The following is a 6,822-nucleotide window of genomic DNA, read 5'->3' as shown; positions in this document are numbered from 1 at the left end:
ATAAGGAGATATAAAACTCCAGCTGCCTGGGGTCCAGTGCTTTTGTGGATCTTTTGAGTTGAGTCAATCAAATTGGGAAATTGTTTAAAAAGAACCTGTGACACTTTGTTTGTGGGTTATTTTCTCCAGCACTTTGGTTTTTGGAAGTCAGTCTCCTGTGTATTCAGTTGTGTGTAACCAGAACTGACTGATAGAAGCTCAAAAATTTCTTAGAGTACATGACCTCCATTCTGGGCAGCCACTTGTATATTCAAATGAAATCTGATTTGGGCTTAAACATTTATCCCAGAGCAAAGTAAATATGTTTCCATTCATGCATTTGGAGAGAAAATTGAGATCACTGTAATGAAACCAAGAAATACCTATATTCTGAAGAGAAGTCTCTGTGCATCAGTAAACTTCATTTAAATGGTCCCAAAATTCTGACAAAAATCAATACATCATTTAATCTTACAAAATGAATGTTTAAAGCAATGGAAAGGGTAATAAAGTCCCTATATTCCTCAGATAACATGTTGAACATCAGCAAAATATTGGAATAGTACAATTATAAGACTATTCAGGACAACATGCCTCACAGCTACTGAACCCAAGAAGGGGCCATGGCTAATAACTTCTTAGGCATTTCTTGAAAGAATATGGTTTTCCAGTCTGGTATTCCAGACAGTGTAGAGTAGCTACCAATAGGGACAATGGAAATGGACGGTATTTTTGCAATCGCTGATTTGTTCACAGATATTAAATAAGGACAAAACAGGAACAAACAATATTTGCAGTCCTAAAAGGTCAAAGGACTCCTATTTCACATCAGCTCAATAAAAATGACATCATCCAATCCCTCTGATTGCTATTTTCAGTCTTTTTTTCCCCTGCACTCTGATGTATTTTCTCTCTCCAAAATGAATTTTGATTTCTCTATGCAGATACACCGAGACCCACCACTTCTGAACTAACTTACTGCAAATTGCTAAAAGTAATAATAGTAGAATTGCTATAAATGGCAAGATTCCAGAGAAATTGCTTGCAGATGATAAAAACTTTACATAATTGGGAAACAGGCCCCTTGTCGGTGAACAGGAGTGCTGAATTACCATCAGCTTATCAAGTACTTAGGAGCTGAGAACTTGACAGCACAGGGAAACAACAGCCAATCTCCAGCTATCAAGACACCGATCAACCAATAGGAAGGCACCACATAAATACGATTCACAGACTAGCCCAAAGCACATATTCCCGTAGAGAGAAGTTCCCTGAAGATGAGTTACGGTACGAGTCGGAAAGCTTGGAAGAGTAAATCTCTGGTTCCAGTGATCAACCCAGATTCAATCTTGCAAGATTGTAAAGTGTTTTGATTCTCAAACATTGAATTGAGGTTGGTTACCCCTTTTGATAAACGACAATATTTGTAGCTCAGAGTTGAAATGAGGGGGTCCTTGGTGCTCTCTGAGCTTAGTTGTTTTTGTTTGCAGATGTTTCATTACCCAAACTAGGTTACATCACCTGCATGATGTAACCTAGTTTGAGTAAAGAAATGTCTGCAAGAAAACAACCAAGCTCAGAGAGCACCGAGGATACCTCATTATTCTTTTTGGCAGCAACACATCATGAGAAGTTACCTAAAAGATCTCTGCTCCCAGACTTCAAAGAGATGTTTTTAGGGATGAAAGATACCAGAAGGATGATTGGAATAACACTATGCACATAATGTATCATCCCATTTACAATGCATTGGTGCATGAAGCATTGGATACCAATGACGGTACATTATATATGTTCCTTTCTGAGCCAGAAATGTCAGAAATGTTATTGTTTTTAAGACTCAACCAGAATATGCTATTTTAAGGGTAGAGTTGGTGCAGTCAGTTACAAAGTGGATATTCATGAAATTCTATCCAAGGTCTAAAAGATTTGGCGACCAATCAAAATCCTCCTTCTATAGAGCCCATTTTGAGATGCTCCTTATAAAATGACTGCCAGTTACAATTTCATTAGCACTACATTGTTGCCATGGCAATGTGATACCAACTCAATTGATGGGCTTTTCATCATGGGCTTATTACAGAATTTCTCTTTCCATCAAAGACATATTATAGGAAAGCTGCCAACAGACCCTATAATCTAAACTTTAACAAGGGTTTCTTCACATTATGAGGTGGAAGTGAAGCAGAATATCTTCTTTGTGCAATCCTGACCCAGCTCTTGATACAAAGAGAGAAGAATTATGATGTGACACACATGTCAAGTTCCAACTCAGAAACCAGGAGAAGCTTTTCAGCCTGGCAACGTGGTACTAGTCTGTCTTATATGCAAAACATGTAATAATTATATGTTGTGATGTCACATTTTCTGAGTCAATGTCACATACTCTGAGTCAATGTCGCACCCTACAGCACTTCTCTGATTTTTTTTTTACACTGGATATTTTATGTAATATCCCCAGTATTCCACATTTAGTCTACAATTTCCCCCTAGAATTAAAATTGGAACTGTATTCAATAGGTCAGATTTCTACATTATAATTTCAATTGCCTATTAAAGGCAGTATAGCATATTCAAATCAATGACATGAAGTATTATGAGGACCACATGTTCTTGATAAAACCTTGGCTATTACATACTTAAGGTTCTAGTCCTTGTGGCTGTCTTTAAAACATGAAGGGGTGTGTGTGGGGGGCTTGTTGACTTGGATACTAAGAAAATATATCTTGCCGTTTTTCAACCAGCCTTGTGTTCCTTGTATGAGCATATTGATTTGGGACACACTCATGTAACTAGTTTAACATTTGTTTGTTTGTTTGTTTGTTCATTTATTTATTTAGATCCTGCCTTTATTATTTTTATAAATAACTCAAGGTGGCAAACACACACAATACTCCTTCCTCCTCTTATTTTCCCAGCAACAACAATCCTGTGAGGTAGGTTAGGCTGAGAAGGAATGACCAGCTAGCTTTCATGCCTAAGGCAGGACTAGAACTCACTATCTCCTGGCTTCCAGCCTGGTGCCTTCACCACTACACCAAACAAGACTGCACAAATTTGCTTAATCTGAATAGCTTCCTACAACCCACAAGTGTAATTGTTTCTTGCAGGCAACACCAGCACAACTAAAGGTTGGTATCCCTATCAATGGGGAAAAAAATGCCCTCCTCCAGTTATTCTCCCTAATATGGTGTGGAGCTGGGGGAGAATGTGAGTTCCACGAGAGGGCTAGATTCGTGGGCTGTCAGAACTCGAAGGGTGGGTGAAGGTCCCAGTGAAATAGGACAGGTCTCTTCTTTTCCTTCAACAGATCCTCATCAGCACTTGATCCATCGAAATGGAATGATAGAGGCTGAATCCTCCATCACCTCATCCTCCTAGTTCAAGCCTGATTTCTAAGAAATCAGAACATGCTTTCCACATACATTCCCCATATGGTATGGGGGGAGGGATAGCAGCCCTGCCTGATGTCAGCAAGTATGGGAAAGACCCTGGCTGAAGTTTTCCATTTTTTCATGGTGGAAATATGGGAACAGCTGTGCCAGTGGGTGATACCCTGTGGAGTGGGGAAGGAAGATGTCGCATTCACACCAATCTAAGGCATCCATTAGTCGTTGGGTAGCTCCTGCCCATGTTGTGTTATTAGCTCAGTTAAGCTTATGCATGGCACATTGTGAAAATAGCAAGTCTTCTATTAGGAGAAGATGAAAAATACCAATTTAATTTCAGAAAAACTGAAGTCAACTGATTCAAGACACTGGAGTGCTGCATCGTACAGAAGCATCCCTCAAGAAAATTTAGTTAATTAGCCTCAAGCTGAATTTACGCAGATATGTAGATGAGTCCCATATCTTCAGCCTATAAAAATTTACTTAGAATTAACTCCATCAACATTCAGTTACACCCGATTTCCATTTGGTGTGTAGAGGAATGTTGCCCTCACCTTACACATCCAGCTAAAGTTTAAAAACGATTCACTGATATGGCCTTTTTATCTATTTAATTTCTATCCTGCTCAAAATGGTATAAATAGGATCCCTCTATTTTGTAACAGCAACCTTATGAGGTAGGTTGGGCTGAAAGAAAGTGCCTGGCTCAAAGTCACCCCAAAAGGTTTCATTGCTTAGGTTGGAACAGGGCATGCTGTTTAACTATTATATCGCCATGATTGTCATGATATTATTACATCATCCTATTTAAATTGAAAACTATTAAAAGAAGACTCACCAGGCTTCTTATCCACTCCGGTGTCCTACAACATGTTTGTAAACAAATATTCAATTTTTTTTAAGAATACATGAATTGCCATCTCAATTAACTGACCGTTATCTCAAAAGGAATGCTTTTGTTTTTTATTTTCCCACAGGGAATTAGATTGTATAGTTATTGGAAGAGAAGATATACCCAGTGCTTTTTTTCTAAAAAAAAAAAAAAAAGGTGCCAGAACTCACACATGTCATACAACCTGCTTTGCCTACCCTACAAGGTTCCATCCAAAAAAGGTGCCGGAACTCCGTTCTGGGCGTTCTATGAGGAAAAAAAGCCCTGGATATACCAATGTTTCCAAAGTTGTTTCTATATAAATACAGTACAAATTATCAAATGAAATGTAAACATAATTTATTTCCCCCAAACCTTTTCTGCTTTAAGGAGCAGACTAGTAGTGTCAACTAATACATGACTTTAGACCATCACATACTCATCTTTGAACTGATTGCTAAAACTTCAAGTTAGGTGCCTATTTTATGATGCCAAAGGAAATGTGAGATAGTTTTGAAATGAATCAAGCTTTCTCCCCTTTCTAAAAAAAACCATGTTTACTTTATTCGATATTTGGATCATTTTTTTCCTTTTTTGTACACACATTTTTTTTTGTCGCTGTTGTTAATGTTGGATGCATGTTTTTCTGTTTTGCATTTTATTCTTGTTGCTGTTTTATTTTCTTTTGCTTTGGGGTATTTTGTACCATACCAAAACACAGAGATAAACCTGTACTTTAGTTCTCAACAGTAACAAAAGAGGAGGAGGAAAGAGTATTGCAAATGTTTGCCACCTTGAGTTACTTATAAAGCAATAAAGATGGGATAAAAATCTAATAAACAAATAAACAAACATGATTATTTGGACCACCCAATTAATCAAGAAGCCTGAGTGAAACAACCAAGGAATAAAGTGGGACTTCCTTCCAAATAAATGTGAATAGGATTGAACTGCATAGCTTTAGATGCTCAATCTTTCCATTAAATCAAATAAAACGTGTAAGAGAGGTGGATGGGTGGGTGGGTATTATCTAAACTAGTTCAACTGTTCCATTTGTCAGCTAAACCCACTTGAAAAAGAAGTCATTTTACTGTGATGTGTCATATGCTGTAGGATTCAGCTTTTCAGCGTGCTTTGCCTCTCAAAGCAATGACAACATCTCACAAAAACAAATCTTTGTGTAGTTGCCTGCATGATAATAGTTCCTTTTTAGGCAGGTCACAGTATGGCACAGTTGTGCAACTGTGCATGTTAACTAGATTCTTTTTTTTTTTAAAGAGAGTCAATTTTCCATGCTAGAGAGATTCAGTCAATGCAGAGTTATATCAGTCTGCAGAAGAGAACAAGGTAGTGTTGCATCACTCTGCAGAACAGATCAAGATTTGCAAGTGTGTGCATGTGCTTTTGGGTATTTTCTGAGTAAAACTGGAACTAAGAGAAAGCAACACAAGGCAGAAGAAACTGAACAATGAAACAATAAGACAGGAGAAACCTTATTTTGAAGACATCCCTCCTATTCGGTATACGCACAGATCATGCTGTATGTGAACTTAGAACTTTGGAGTCTTTGATGGAGATGCTCAGAGTTCCCAGAGAAAGAAAAATTCTGCCATTATAGTAAATAACTCCTCTTAATAGAAGGGGAGAGAAAGAAACAACACAAAGAAGCAGAACGACAATTTAGATTTAATATAATTTAGACTGTGGAACAACAGCTGCTCTGATAGCATTATAAAAGCAATCAGGGATTTTCTTATTACATATTCAAAATCTCTCCCGCTCTCTTCTCCTCCCACTGTTTTTTATGTTTTTCATTCTTTGATCAATAAATGTATCTCATCATCTTCTAAGCTTACAAAGCGTGTATTCTCATGTCACACCACACACTGTGTTGCCTACCATTCCTTCGGTCCACAACAATGGCATCATTTCAGTGGCAGAGTAGATTATCAGTGAAACACGATGTAGTATAATTATTCCATAGTTGTTGTTGTTGTTTTTCAGCCAGCCAGCCATGACTCTTCCAGGATATTTCCTTTGGAACCTCTCCCATTTTCATTTTCTTTCCATTCCCAAACAAAGTAAAAAATAATAAGAAGCTGGCTTATTCAGTCAGATCAGATTCAGTCATCCAGTTCAGTAGTGCCTCAGCTGAACAAAATTTCAGGCAGGAGTTTCGGTTTTTCAGCCTTAATCAAAGATGGAGGGAGCTGAACCTGACATCTTCTGCAAATAAAAGACATACTACATTACTCTATCACTAGCCATACTAGTCTTCAAGAGCCCTGGTGGCGCAGCGGTTAGAATGCAGTACTGCAGGCTAATTCTGCTGACTGCTGGTTGCCTGCAGTTTGGCAGTTCGATTCTCACAGGCTCAAAGTTGACTCAGCCTTCCATTTTTCTGAGGTCGGTAAAATGAGGACCCAGATTGTTGGGGGGCAATTTGCTGACTCTGTAAACTGCTTAGAGAGGGCTGTAAAGCACTGTGAAGCGGTATATAAGTCGAAGTGCTAAAAATCACGTAGTTTTATTGGGTCATCCCATCATTGTTCTAAAGTTTTCTTTGGGTTCTAAATATTTGGT

Source organism: Protobothrops mucrosquamatus, unplaced genomic scaffold, assembly GCF_001527695.2.
Source record: "Protobothrops mucrosquamatus isolate PMUCROS unplaced genomic scaffold, P.Mucros_1.0 scaffold96, whole genome shotgun sequence".
NCBI lineage: Eukaryota > Metazoa > Chordata > Lepidosauria > Squamata > Viperidae > Protobothrops > Protobothrops mucrosquamatus.
Note: the sequence above shows the minus strand (reverse complement) of the source record.